The sequence below is a fragment of the Salmo trutta genome, chromosome 10 (assembly GCF_901001165.1).
Source record: "Salmo trutta chromosome 10, fSalTru1.1, whole genome shotgun sequence".
NCBI classification, from domain to species: Eukaryota; Metazoa; Chordata; class Actinopteri; order Salmoniformes; family Salmonidae; genus Salmo; species Salmo trutta.
In genome coordinates, this window is record NC_042966.1 from 42,817,668 (window position 1) to 42,833,855 (window position 16,188).

Below are 16,188 nucleotides of genomic sequence, written 5' to 3' on the forward strand. Positions count from 1 at the left end.
TGACAAAATGAAAACTGCAGCACTCGACTCCTCAAACGATTTCTAATAGAACTGCCAATCACGTTAATAGGTGAGCAGATTGTGCTGGAGGGTATAGATATAGACTGTGTCCTAAAGGGCACCCTATTCCCTATGGGCCCTGGTCAAATGTAGTGCACTATATATAGGGAATAGGGTGCCATAGGGCCCTGGTCTAAAGTAGTGCACTATATAGGGAATAGGGTGCCATAGGGCTCTGGTCTAAAGTAGTGCACTATATATATAGGGAATAGGGTGCCATAGGGCCCTGGTCTAAAGTAGTGCACTATGTAGGGAATAGGGTGCCATAGGGCCCTGATCTAAAGTAGTGCACTATATATATAGGGAATAGGGTGCCATAGGGCCCTGATCTAAAGTAGTGCACTATATATATAGGGAATAGGGTGCCATATGGAATGTAACCCTATGTAAATGTGGATGTACAGTCAGGTCCAGAATAATTGGCACCCTTGACAAAGATGAGCAACAAATACTAAACTATACTGTATGCAAAATGTGGAAAAAGTCAAGAGGTCTGAATACTTTCTGAGTGTTTGCATTATTTAAACTATACAGTCTTTTTCTCCTCTCATCTTTATAAAGGGTGTCAATAATTATGGACATGACTGTATTTACCAGATTCTAGTTAACCACAGCACTGTGAGACAGGGTGACTGAAACTGGGGAGATAGAGGATACCTAGTCAACCACAGCACTGTGAGACTAAAGGGAGGGAAGGGAGGGTGGCTGCCGTCACCGACGGTTCCCATGCTACACCCCCCCTCCCCAATCCTCCTACTGTGGAGGTGGCTCAGGCTCTGGCCTTAGTCCACCACCTAACCTGTCCACCCCCGCTGAATACCTCTGGCTGAGGCACGTCGCTGTAGACCTCGGGCTGAAGCACTTCGCTGTAGACCTCAGGCAGAAGGACGATTCTGGGAGCTCCGGACTGTAGGGCGACTCACTCGGTTCCGGACTGTAGGCCGTCTCACTCGGTTCCGGACTGTAGGCCGTCTCACTTGGTTCCGGACTGTAGGCTGACTCACTCGGTTCCGGACTGTAGGCCGTCTCACTGGGTTCCGGACTGTAGACCGTCTCACTCGGTTCCGGACTGTAGGCCGTCTCACTCGGTTCCGGACTGTAGGCCGTCTCACTCGGTTCCGGACTGTAGGCCGTCTCTAGACGGGGTACTGTCATCGGACACTCTGGACGGGGTACTGTTTCCGGACACTCTGGACGGGGCACTGTCATCGGACACTCGGGACGGGGCACTGTTTCCGGACACTCTGGACGGGGTACTGTCGCCGGACACTCTGGACGAGGCACTGTTTCCGGACACTCTGGACGAGGCACTGTTGCCGGACACTCTGGACGGGGCACTGTTTCCGGACACTCTGGACGGGGTACTGTCGTCGGAAGCTCTGGACAGGGACTGCGCACTGAAAGCCTGATGCGTGGGGCTGGTAGTGGAGGTACCAGACTGGATACACGCACCCCAAGGCTAGTGCGGGGAGCGGGAAGAGGACGAGTTGGACTGGGCTGACGCAATGGAGGCCTGGTGCGTGGGGCTGGCTTAAGAGACGCCAGACTGGATACACGCACCTCAGGGTTAGTGCGGAGAGCGGGAACAGGATACACCGGGCCGTGAAGGGGCACTGGCGGTCTTGAGCGCAGTACTGGCACCACCCTTACTGGCTGGATGCCCGCTTCCCCCTGGCGAATGCGGGACGCTGGCACCGCGCACACCGGCCTGTGAAAGCTCGGCCTCGACGCCGTGTGCATCACCCCATAGCACGGGGCCTGACCAGTAACAAACTGCCTCCGATAAGCACGGGGAGTTGGCTTGGGGCTTAACCCTGGCCCAGCCTAACTACCCGTGTGCCCCCCCCCAAAAAAAATGTTTGGGGCCGCCTCTCATGCATCCTATGTTGGGCCCGCTCTTCGCTCCACTTTCACCGTTCCTCCCTTGCTGTCTCCACCTGTTTCCATGGCAGGGTCTTGTCCCCTGCCATTACCTCCTGACATGTCCAAAATGTCCTCCACTCCCTTCTCTCCCTGGCCCAGGATGCTTCCTCTTCCTGGGCCCCGCTGCTTGGTCCGTTGGTGGTGGGAAGTTCTGTAACGGTCGTCGTACATAGTGGACCAAGGCGCAGCGGGTTGAGTGCTCATCTTAACTTTATTAGAACACGTAACAAACAAAACAAGAAAACGATCGAACGAACAGTGTTGCAGGCTAAACACACACACACACACACACACACACACACACACACACACACACACACACACACACACACACACACACACACACACACACACACACACACACACACACACACAGCAGTACAACAACAACTTCCCACAAAGGGACAGGTGAAACAGGGCTACCTAAGAATGACTCTCAATCAGCAACAACGATGTACAGCTGTTCCTGATTGAGAGCCATACCAGGCCAAACAAAGAAATACACAACATAGAAAACCATAGAAATACAAAACAAGAACATTACCCAAAAACCCCGGAACACATAAATCAAACACCCCTCTTACATAAATACATATCCCATTAAACCCCAAACCACATAAAACAAACACCCCCTGCCACGTCCTGACCAAACTACAATAACCAATAACCCCTTATACTGGTCAGGACGTGACAATGTCCTCTCTATCCTCTCTAACTCTATATCCTCTATATCCTCTCTATCCTCTCTAACTCTCTATCCTCTCTAACTCTCTATCCTCCTTAACTCTATATCCTCTCTAACTCTATATCCTCTCTAACTCTATATCCTCTATAACTCTATATCTTCTCTAACTCTATATCCTCTCTATCCTCTCTAACTCTATATCCTCTCTATCCTCTCTAACTCTATATCCTCTCTAACTCTATATCCTCTCTAACTCTATATCCTCTCTAACTCTATATCCTCTCTAACCTCTCTAACTCTATATCATCTCTAACTCTATATCCTCTCTAACTCAATATCCTCTCTAACCTCTCTAACTCTATATCCTCTCTAACTCTATATCCTCTCTAACTCAATATCCTCTCTATCCTCCCTAACTCTATATCCTCTCTAACTCTCTATCCTCTCTAACTCTATATCCTCTCTAACTCTATATCCTCTCTATCCTCTCTAACTCTATATCCTCTCTAACTCTATATCCTCTCTATCCTCTCTAACTCTATATCCTCTCTAACTCTATATCCTCTCTAACTCTATATCCTCTCTAACTATATATCCTCTCTAACCTCTCTAACTATATATCCTCTATATCCTCTCTAACTCTATATCCTCTCTAACTCAATATCCTCTCTAGCCTCTCTAACTCTATATCCTCTCTATCCTCTCTAACTCTATATCCTCTATATCCTCTCTAACTCTATATCCTCTCTATCCTCTCTAACTCTATATCCTCTATAACTCAATATCCTCTCTATCCTCTCTAACTCTATATCCTCTCTAACTCTATATCCTCTATAACTCTATATCCTCTCTAACTCTATATCCTCTCTAACTCTATATCCTCTCTATCCTCTCTAACTCTATATCCTCTCTATCTCTATATCCTCTCTATCCTCTCTAACTCTATATCCTCTCTATCCTCTCTAACTCTATATCCTCTCTAACTCTATATCCTCTCTATCCTCTCTAACTCTATATCCTCTCTATCCTCTCTAACTCTATATCCTCTCTAACTCTATATCCTCTCTATCCTCTCTAACTCTATATCCTCTCTAACTCTATATATTCTCTATTCTATATATCCTCTCTAACCTCTCTAACTCTATATATTCTCTATTCTCTATGTCCTCTCTAACTCTATATCCTCTCTAACTCTCTATCCTCTCTAACTCTATATCCTCTCTAACTCTATATCCTCTCTAACTCTATATCCTCTATATCCTCTCTAACTCTATATCCTCTCTAACTCTATATATTCTCTATTCTCTATATCCTCTCTAACCTCTCTAACTCTATATCCTCTCTAAACTCTCTATCCTCTCTAACTCTATATCCTCTCTAACTCTATATCCTCTCTATCCTCTCTAACTCTATATCCTCTCTATCCTCTCTAACTCTATATCCTCTCTAACCTCTCTAACTCTATATCCTCTCTAACCTCTCTATCCTCTCTAACTCTATATCCTCTCTATCCTCTATATCCTCTATATCCTCTCTAACTCTATATCCTCTATATCCTCTCTAACTATATATCCTCTCTAACTCTATATCCTCTCTAACTCTATATCCTCTATATCCTCTCTAACTCTCTATCCTCTCTAACTCTATATCCTCTCTAACTCTATATCCTCTCTAACTCTATATCCTCTATATCCTCTCTAACTCTATATCCTCTCTAACTCTATATATTCTCTATTCTCTATATCCTCTCTAACCTCTCTAACTCTATATCCTCTCTAACCTCTCTATCCTCTCTAACTCTATATCCTCTCTAACTCTATATCCTCTCTATCCTCTCTAACTCTATATCCTCTCTATCCTCTCTAACTCTATATCCTCTCTAACCTCTCTAACTCTATATCCTCTATAACTCTATATCCTCTATATCCTCTCTATCCTCTATATCCTCTCTAACTCTATATCCTCTCTATCCTCTCTAACTCTATATCCTCTCTAACTCTATATCCTCTCTATCCTCTCTAACTCTATATCCTCTCTATCCTCTCTAACTCTATATCCTCTCTAACTCTATATCCTCTCTAACTCTATATATTCTCTATTCTATATATCCTCTCTAACCTCTCTAACTCTATATATTCTCTATTCTCTATGTCCTCTCTAACTCTATATCCTCTATATCCTCTCTAACTCTCTATCCTCTCTAACTCTATATCCTCTCTAACTCTATATCCTCTCTAACTCTATATCTTCTATATCCTCTCTAACTCTATATCCTCTCTAACTCTATATATTCTCTATTCTCTATATCCTCTCTAACCTCTCTAACTCTATATCCTCTCTAACCTCTCTATCCTCTCTAACTCTATATCCTCTCTAACTCTTTATCCTCTCTATGCTCTCTAACTCTATATCCTCTCTATCCTCTCTAACTCTCTATCCTCTCTAACCTCTCTAACTCTATATCCTCTCTAACCTCTCTATCCTCTCTAACTCTATATCCTCTCTATCCTCTATATCCTCTATATCCTCTCTAACTCTATATCCTCTATATCCTCTCTAACTATATATCCTCTCTAACTCTATATCCTCTCTAACTCTATATCCTCTCTAACTCTATATCCTCTATATCCTCTCTAACTCTATATCCTCTATATCCTCTATAGCCTCTCTAACTCTATATCCTCTATTTCCTCTCTAACTCTATATCCTCTATATCCTCTATATCCTCTATATCCTCTCTATCCTCTCTATCCTCTCTAACTCTATATCCTCTCTAACTCTATATCCTCTCTATCCTCTCTAACTCTATATCCTCTCTGTCCTCTCTAACTCTATATCCTCTCTAACTCTATATCCTCTCTAACCTCTCTAACTCTATATCCTCTCTAACTCTATATCCTCTTTAACCTCTCTAACTCTATATCCTCTCTAACCTCTCTATCCTCTCTAACTCTATATCCTCTCTATCCTCTATATCCTCTCTAACTATATATCCTCTCTAACTCTATATCCTCTCTAACTATATATCCTCTCTAACTCTATATCCTCTATATCCTCTCTAACTATATATCCTCTCTAACTCTATATCCTCTCTAACTCTATATCCTCTCTATCCTCTCTAACTCTATATCCTCTCTATCCTCTCTAACTCTATATCCTCTCTAACTCTATATCCTCTCTATCCTCTCTAACTCTATATCCTCTATGTCCTCTATATCCTCTAACTCTATATCCTCTATATCCTCTCTAACTCTATATCCTCTATATCCTCTATATCCTCTCTAACTCTATATATTCTCTATTCTCTATATCCTCTCTACACACACAGCCACGTTGTTTGTTATATTAGTAGATTGATGTCACCACAGCCATCATTCTCTATGATCGGCCCTGCCACTCCACTGTCCAGTCCATCTAGCCATGTGGTGTGTGTTTGTCCGTCTGGTGTGTGTGTGTGTGTGTCCATCTGGTGTGTGTGTGTGTGTGTGTGTGTGTGTGTGTCCCCATCTGGTGTGTGTGTGTGTGTGTTTGTCCGTCTGGTGTGCGTGTGTGTGTGTGTGTGTGTGTGTGTGTCCATCTGGTGTGTGTGTGTGTGTTTGTCCGTCTGGTGTGTGTGTGTGTGTGTGTGTGTGTGTGTGTGTGTGTGTGTGTGTGTGTGTGTGTGTGTGTCCGTCTGGTGTGTGTGTTTACTTATTTTTTTGACATGGTTGCGTTATAGTTCTGTTCATACTTCCTGTTGAAGCATCGATGCATGCTACTCCAAACGGAGTACGCATTAGTGAAGTGGCCTCCGTTTCACATACTCCGACCCTCCGCTGCTCCAATTTGCGTGTTTGGAGCTCGGTAGTACGGATATGGAGAACCACCCTATGCCTCAGCCAATAGAAGGAGTCCAAGCTAAGAGTCTGTCCGTGTGTCCGTCTGTCTCTGTGTGTGAGGTGGCAGAGTCTTCTATAGACGTCTTATCTGTATATATATATATATAGATATATAGATATATATATATATATATATATATATATATATATATATATATATATATATATATATGTACATAGATGAGGGTTCGGTGTGAGCAGGAGTTTGTCTCACCTTGACCTGATTGGTTCAGTGACAGCAACATCCTCCCATTGTTCCTAACAGGCTCATCTTTTTCCACAGAACCAGCTCTTAGATTACACACAAGACACGCATCCCCCACGCATCCCCACGCATCCCCCACGCACCCCCACGTATCCCCACGCATCCCCCACGCATCCCCCACGCATCCCCACGCATCCCCACGCATCCCCACGCATCCCCCACGCATCCCCACGCACCCCCACGCATCCCCACGCACCCCCACGCATCCCCACGCACCCCCACGCATCCCCACGCACCCCCACGCATCCCCCACGCATCCCCCACACATCCCCACGCATCCCCCACACATCCCCACGCATCCCCACGCATCCCCACGCATCCACACGCACCCCCACGCACCCCCACGCACCCCCACGCACCCCCACGCATCCCCACGCATCCCCACTCATCCCCACTCATCCCACATGCACCCCCACTCATCCCCACGCACCCCCACGCATCCACAGAAACTCCTCTTTCCTCCGTCACTCGTCCTCCCCAACTTCTCATCCCCTTTCTTCTCAGGACCTCTTCTCCTCCCTTCTCTCCTCTAATTTATCCCCTCGTTCGTTCTCTCCCTCCACAGGACACAGTAATGCTGTTGAACAGAAACAGAACGTGAATACTCTGTCTCATTCCAACTCTCTCCATGGCAACTGTGTCCGTCTGCTCTGATAATGTGTAATGATTATCTCTCTCGCTCTCTCTCTCTCTCTCTCATACTCCAAGCCGTCTATCAATCCGTATCACATTCATTTCTGTTTCTCTATCATTTGCCCTTCGTTCTCATCCTTAAAGACCTTTACCCTTCCATTTTTTTTTTACAAAGGCCCGGAAAGACGGAACAATGATCTATTCAGGAACAGCATTAGTGGAGACGTATCTGACGTATCTGTGTGCTGTCTCTCTCTGAACCACGTCTCTCTCTATCTCTCTGAACCACGTCTCTTTCTATCTCTCTGGAGCAGACAAACAGACCAAAAGGTTAGGCTAACGCACGATCTGATAGAAGGCATTTTCATGAGTCCCAATTCTCTACTTTAGAAGTTGTGTAATTGTTGACTCCCTACCATGGAATGGACAGCAGTAAGAAACATTGGGGAGTGAGGAAGAGCACACTTGAGGAAGAAAAGTTGGAAATATCTCTTCTCTTCTGCTGAATTACATCCATGTTTGTGCTGTGGTTCCTCATTAAGGATACTTCCTATTCTCTACCCATCTGTACCCCATGAGCACTTGTTCACTCCCCCTCATGCATTTAAAAGTATTGGATTGGTGCAAGTAAGGCTGGAGTTACCACATTACCTTCACCCCAGTCCATTACCTTTACCCCAGTCCATTACCTTTACCCCAGTCCATTACCTTTACCCCAGTCCATTACCTTTACCCCAGTCCATTACCTTTACCCCAGTCCATTACCTTCACCCCGGTCCATTACCTTCACCCCGGTCCATTACCTTCACCCCGGTCCATTACCTTTACCCCGGTCCATTACCTTCACCCCAGTCCATTACCTTCACCCCAGTCCATTACCTTCACCCCAGTCCATTACCTTTACCCCAGTCCATTACCTTTACCCCAGTCCATTACCTTTACCCCAGTCCATTACCTTCACCCCAGTCCATTACCTTCACCCCAGTCCATTACCTTTACCCCAGTCCATTACCTTTACCCCAGTCCATTACCTTCACCCCGGTCCATTACCTTCACCCCGGTCCATTACCTTCACCCCGGTCCATTACCTTCACCCCGGTCCATTACCTTCACCCCAGTCCATTACCTTCACCCCAGTCCATTACCTTTATCCCAGTCCATTACCTCCACCCCAGTCCATTACCTTCACCCCGGTCCATTACCTTTACCCCGGTCCATTACCTTCACCACAGTCCATTACCTTCACCCCAGTCCATTACCTTCACCCCGGTCCATTACCTTCACCCCGGTCCATTACCTTCACCCCGGTCCATTACCTTCACCCCGGTCCATTACCTTCACCCCGGTCCATTACCTTTACCCCGGTCCATTACCTTTACCCCGGTCCATTACCTTCACCCCGGTCCATTACCTTTACCCCGGTCCATTACCTTTACCCCAGTCCATTACCTTCACCCCAGTCCATTACCTTTACCCCAGTCCATTACCTTTACCCCAGTCCATTACCTTTACCCCAGTCCATTACCTTCACCCCAGTCCATTACCTTCACCCCAGTCCATTACCTTTACCCCAGTCCATTACCTTCACCCCAGTCCATTACCTTCACCCCAGTCCATTACCTTTACCCCAGTCCATTACCTTTGCCCCAGTCCATTACCTTTACCCCAGTCCATTACCTTTACCCCAGTCCATTACCTTTACCCCAGTCCATTACCTTTACCCCAGTCCATTACCTTCACCCCAGTCCATTACCTTCACCCCGGTCCATTACCTTCACCCCGGTCCATTACCTTTACCCCGGTCCATTACCTTTACCCCGGTCCATTACCTTCACCCCAGTCCATTACCTTTACCCCAGTCCATTACCTCTACCCCAGTCCATTACCTTCACCCCAGTCCATTACCTTTACCCCAGTCCATTACCTTTACCCCAGTCCATTACCTTTACCCCAGTCCATTACCTTCACCCCAGTCCATTACCTTTACCCCAGTCCATTACCTTTACCCCAGTCCATTACCTTCACCCCAGTCCATTACCTTTACCCCGGTCCATTACCTTTACCCCAGTCCATTACCTTTACCCCAGTCCATTACCTTTACCCCGGTCCATTACCTTTACCCCGGCCCATTACCTTTTCCCCGGTTCATATTCCTTACCCGGGTCCATATTCCTTACCTGGGTCCATATTCCTTAACTCAGTCCGTGTTCCTTAACCCAGTCCATGTCCATTAACCCAGTCCATGTTCCTTAACCCAGTCCAAATTCAGACAGAGACATACCGGGCCATACAGAGACATACCGGGACATACAGAGACACACCGGGCCAGACAGAGACACACCGGGCCAGACAGAGACACACCGGGCCAGACAGAGACACACCGGGCCAGACAGAGACACACCGGGTCAGACAGAGACATACCGGGCTAGACCGGGCCAGACAGAGACACACCGGGCCAGACAGAGACACACCGGGCCATACAGAGACATACCGGGCCATACAGAGATATACTGGGCCAGACAGAGACATACCGGGCTAGACCGGGCCAGACAGAGACATACCGGACCAGAAAGAGACATACCGGGCCAGAAAGAGACATACCGGGCCAGAAAGAGACAAACCGGGCTAGACAGAGACATATCGGGCCAGACAGAGACATACCGAGCCAGACAGAGACAAATCAGGCCAGACAGAGACATATCGGGCCAGACAGAGACATACCAGGCTAGACAGAGACATACCGGGCTAGACCGGGCCAGACAGAGTCATACCGGGCTAGACAGAGACATACAGGCCAGACAGAGACATACCAGGCCAGACAGAGACATACCAGGCTAGACCGGGCCAGACAGAGACATACCGGACTAAACAGAGACATACCGGGCCAGACAGAGACATACTGGGCCAGACAGAGACATACCAGGCCAGACAGACACATACCGGGCCAGACAGACACATACCGGGACAGACAGAGACATACCAGGCTAGACCAGGCCAGACACAGACATACTAGGCAGACAGAGACATACCAGGCTAGACCGGGCCAGACAGAGACATACCGGGCCAGACAGAGACATACCGGGACAGACAGAGACATACCAGGCTAGACCGGGCCAGACAGAGACATACCGGGCCAGACAGAGACATACCGGGCCAGACAGAGACATACCGGGCTAGACAGAGACATACCGGGCCAGACAGAGACATACCGGGCCAGACAGAGACATACCAGGCTAGACCAGGCCAGACAGAGACATACCGGGCAGACAGAGACATACCAGGCTAGACCGGGCCAGACAGAGACATACCGGGCCAGACAGAAAAATACCGGGCCAGACAGAGACATACCAGGCTAGACCGGGCCAGACAGAGACATACCGGGCTAGACAGAGACATACCGGGCCAGACAGAGACATACCGGGCCAGACAGAGACATACCAGGCTACACCAGGCCAGACAGAGACATACCGGGCAGACAGAGACATACCGGGACAGACAGAGACATACCAGGCTAGACCGGGCCAGACAGAGACATACCGGGCCAGACAGAGAAATACCGGGACAGACAGAGACATACCGGGCCAGATAGAGACATACCGGGCCAGATAGAGACATACCGGGCCAGACAGAGCCATACCGGGCCAGACAGAGACATACCGGGTCAGACAGGGCCAGACAGAGACATACCGGGCCAGACAGAGACATACCGGGCCAGACAGAGACATACCAGGCTAGACCGGGCCAGACAGAGACATACCAGGCTAGACCGGGCCAGACAGAGACATACCAGGCCAGACAGAGACATACCGGGCCAGACAGAGACATACTGGGCCAGACAGAGACATGCCAGACAGAGTCATACCGGGCCAGACAGAGACATACCAGGCTAGACCAGGCCAGACAGAGACATACCGGGCCAGACAGAGACATACCAGGCCAGACAGAGTCATACCGGGCCAGACAGAGACATACCGGGACAGACAGAGACATACCAGGCTAGACCGGGCCAGACAGAGACATACCGGGCTAGACGGAAACATACCGGGCCAGACAGAGACATACCGGGCCAGACAGAGACATACCAGGCCAGATAGAGACATACCGGGCCAGACAGAGACATACCGGGCCAGACAGAGCATACCGGGCCAGACAGAGACATACCGGGCCAGACAGAGTCATACCGGGCCAGACAGAGTCATACCGGGCCAGACAGAGACATACCGGGACAGACAGAGACATACCAGGCTAGACCGGGCCAGACAGAGACATACCGGGCTAGACGGAAACATACCGGGCCAGACAGAGACATACCGGGCCAGACAGAGACATACCAGGCCAGATAGAGACATACCGGGCCAGACAGAGACATACCGGGCCAGACAGAGACATACCGGGCCGGATAGAGACATACCGGGCCAGACAGAGACATACCAGGCTAGACCCGGCCATACAGAGACATACCGGGCCAGACAGAGACATACCGGGCCAGATAGAGACATACCGGGCCAGACAGAGACCTACCGGGCCAGACAGAGACCTACAGAAAGGCCCGACAGACAGAAGTCAGGCTCATCTCAGAAGCATGTCCAGCTGAGACAGTAAGGACAGGAAGCCCAGGTCAAGGATGTGCTGATTAAAACTGGTATGAGAGACCTAGTTCACATCCACCACTACACTACAGCATCATACACAACAAAAGTTTGATGGGGGACCTACTTAAGGATGCATAACACATGCATCATGCGTACATTATTCTTTCATAAGCAGTACGCAACAACCACAAAATACTGTAAAGTGTTAATCAAAAGTCTGCTATGATACTGAGGATATCTTTTTTTCCAATAGAAAACCAATGAGCAATGGACAAACGGTTTCCAAAAATGATTTTTATTGATAACTGAATTACATCTCTTTTATACATATCTCATAAATGATACAGGATTTTTACACTTTACTTTTTTTTTTTTTTTTGCCAACATTACAGCATCTGATGTCAACAATATATTTTGTATTTTTTTACAACGGAAATAAAAAAATAAAGAGGTCTGAATGAATGGAGAAACAAATTAAATCATTTAAATTATGACATTCTATCTCACTCCTCTTTTAGGCAGGATAAAAACTCAAAAACAACAATGCACACGTTACAAAACAGAATAAATGTTACTGGGGAGAATGACACATAGATCAGGCAAGATGAACAGAGTTTAAAATTTAAAAAAAGGACTGGCATGGTGGCGTGTATCCACCTGTGCTGGGTCATGTTCGTTAGGGACCAACTGGAACAAAACGGACCTTGCCCAATAAGAAACGTTCATTTTTGCTTTCCGTTTCACGTTTTCAGTTGTATGCCTTGATGAACACGACTCTCGACTGTTGTTACATCTCAGAACACTAGGTGCAGAGGGGAGGAGAAGGGGGAGACGGGGGAGAAAAGGAGGGATGGAGGAGAAGGGAGGAGAGGGGGAGAAAGGAGGGATGGAGGAGAAGGGAGGAGAGGGGGAGAAAGGAGGGATGGAGGAGAAGGGAGGAGAGGGGGAGAAAGGAGGGATGGAGGAGAAGGGAGGAGAGGGGGAGAAAGGAGGGATGGAGGAGAAGGGAGGAGAGGGGGAGAAAGGAGGGATGGAGGAGAAGGGAGGAGAGGGGGAGAAAGGAGGGATGGAGGAGAAGGGGGGAGAGGGGGAGAAAGGAGGGATGGAGGAGAAGGGAGGAGAGGGGGAGAAAAGGAGGGATGGAGGAGAAGGGAGGAGAGGGGGAGAAAGGAGGGATGGAGGAGAAGGGGGGAGAGGGGGAGAAAGGAGGGATGGATGGAGGAGAAGGGAGGAGAGGGGCGTAGTGGGTTGGAGCCAGATTTGACAGGGCAGATTCTAACAACAGAGAGATAAGCTCTGTCTCAATGCCCCTTACAACTAGGAATCTCTACTACTTTACTCTTTTAAAACTATCTTCGCAATATTTGTATTTATTTTGTACATAATTTCTCATGTAAACATTACATTCATGCAACAGCCGCTTTATAATAAAGTTCCTATATTTGATATATTTTGGTTTTTAAAACGAACAAAAAAGAGATAAAGGAAAAGACAGCTAAAGGAGGATGGTATGATGACCCCCAAGGACAGGAAGTGAGGATGGTATGATGACCCCCAAGGACAGGAAGTGAGGATGGTATGATGACCCCCAAGGACAGGAAGTGAGGATGGTATGATGACCCCCAAGGACAGGAAGTGAGGATGGTATGATGACCCCTAAGGACAGGAAGTGAGGATGGTATGATGACCCCCAAGGACAGGAAGTGAGGATGGTATGATGACCCCTAAGGACAGGAAGTGAGGATGGTATGATGACCCCCAAGGACAGGAAGTGAGGATGGTATGATGACCCCTAAGGACAGGAAGTGAGGATGGTATGATGACCCCTAAAGGACAGGAAGTGAGGATGGTATGATGACCCCTAAGGACAGGAAGTGAGGGATGAAAAAGAGGAGAGGGTTCCCTGATGTACGTAGGTGTGTGTGTGTGTGTGTGTGTGTGTGTGTGTGTGTGTGTGTGTGTGTGTGTGTGTGTGTGTGTGTGTGTGTGTGTGTGTGTGTGTGTGTGTGTGTGTGTGTGTGTGTGTGTGTGTTGTGTGTGTGTGAGTGAGTGAGTGAGTGAGTGAGTGAGTGAGTGTGTGTGTGTGTGTGTGTGTGTGTGTGTGTGTGTGTGTGTGTGTGTGTGTGTGTCTGTGTGTATCTGTGAGTCTAAATTCTAGACCGTTATTAGAGCCACTATGCTGAACGTAGCCTCATCATTTGAGGAGTGTAGTTGGAATAGTGACGGTCCAGTTCTATTGTGATCTTGGGTGATCCAGTCCAATACAATACATGCTTCTATTGCTCTCCAAAATCTTGTACTGTTGTTTACTTACGGCTGTTTGTTTACTGCTGTTTGCTTACTGCTGTTTGTTTACTGCTGTTTGTTTACTACTGTTTACTTACGGCTGTTTGTTTACTGCTGTTTGCTTACTGCTGTTTGTTTACTGCTGTTTGTTTACTACTGTTTACTTACTGCTGTTTGTTTACTCTTGTGTACTTACTGCTGTTTATTTACTACTGTTTGTTTACTGCTGTTTGTTGACTGTTGTTTGTTGACTGCTGTTTGTTTACAGCTGTTTGTTTACTGTTGTTTACTTATGGCTGTTTGTTTACTGCTGTTTGCTTACTGCTGTTTGTTTACTGCTGTTTGTTTACTACTGTTTACTTACTGCTGTTTGTTTACTGTTGTTTACTTACTGCTGTTTGTTTACTGCTGTTTGTTTACTGTTGTTTACTTACTGCTGTTTATTTACTACTGTTTGTTTACTGCTGTTTGTTGACTGTTGTTTGTTGACTGCTGTTTGTTTACTGCTGTTTGTTTACTGTTGTTTACTTACTGCTGTTTATTTACTACTGTTTGTTTACTGCTGTTTGTTGACTGTTGTTTGTTGACTGCTGTTTGTTTACTGTTGTTTACTTATGGCTGTTTGTTTACTGCTGTTTGTTTACTGCTGTTTACTTACTGCTGTTTACTTACTGCTGTTTGTTTACTGTTGTTTGTTTACTACTGTTTGTTTACGGTTGTTTGTTTACTGCTGTTTGTTTACTGTTGTTTACTTAATGCTGTTTGTTTACTGCTGTTTGTTTACTGTTGTTTACTTACTGCTGTTTGTTTACTGTTGTTTACTTACTGCTGTTTCTTTACTGCTGTTTGTTTACTGTTGTTTACTTACTGCTGTTTGTTTACAGTTTACTGTTTACCTCAAGGATCCTGTTTTGTAGTATCCCCCTCAGAACAGCACAAGACAGACAACAACATAAATACGGCTGTATTTGATCACCTGAATCAGAAAACCAGGATATGATCGTTTGTACGGAGTGAAAGCAGAACAATACCCCAAATAATTAGAATAACATGGCAATGATACGCCTATTTCACATTCACACGTGTACATGCATGTACTCTACCCAGCCTGCCCTGCTATAGCAGTAGTCATTATGACGTCTTGTTCTGTACACGTACTGTAGCTTAGCAGAGTGATCCACTGCAACTTAAAGACTGGACATTGTTTCAATTGGAATGAATTGAGGAGATCGTATGGTGTTGTATGTTAGTCAGTCATAGGACATAATAAGACATGAGAGCTTGCACCAACGCTCATTGGCATTTACTCAAGACGTGTTCAAATGGGTCACATATATAATATTCTCGTCATTAAAATATGCATGAGGACTGATCCCGAGGCCAACTCAGATCAGGTCATATCCTCCTCCTATACAGACCAGGTCATATCCTCCTATTCAGACCAGGTCATATCCTCCTCCTATACAGACCAGGTCATATCCTCCTCCTCCTATACAGACCAGGTCATATCCTCCTCCTCCTATACAGACCAGGTCATATCCTCCTCCTCCTATACAGACCAGGTCATATCCTCCTCCTATACAGACCAGGTCATATCCTCCTCCTATACAGACCAGGTCATATCCTCCTCCTCCTATACAGACCAGGTCATATCCTCCTCCTCCTATACAGACCAGGTCATATCCTCCTCCTCCTATTCAGACCAGGTCATATCCTCCTCCTATACAGACCAGGTCATATCCTCCTTCTCCTATACAGACCAGGTCATATCCTCCTCCTATACAGACCAGGTCATATCCTCCTCCTCCTATACAGACCAGGTCATATCCTCCTATTCAGACCAGGTCATATCCTCCTCCTCCTATA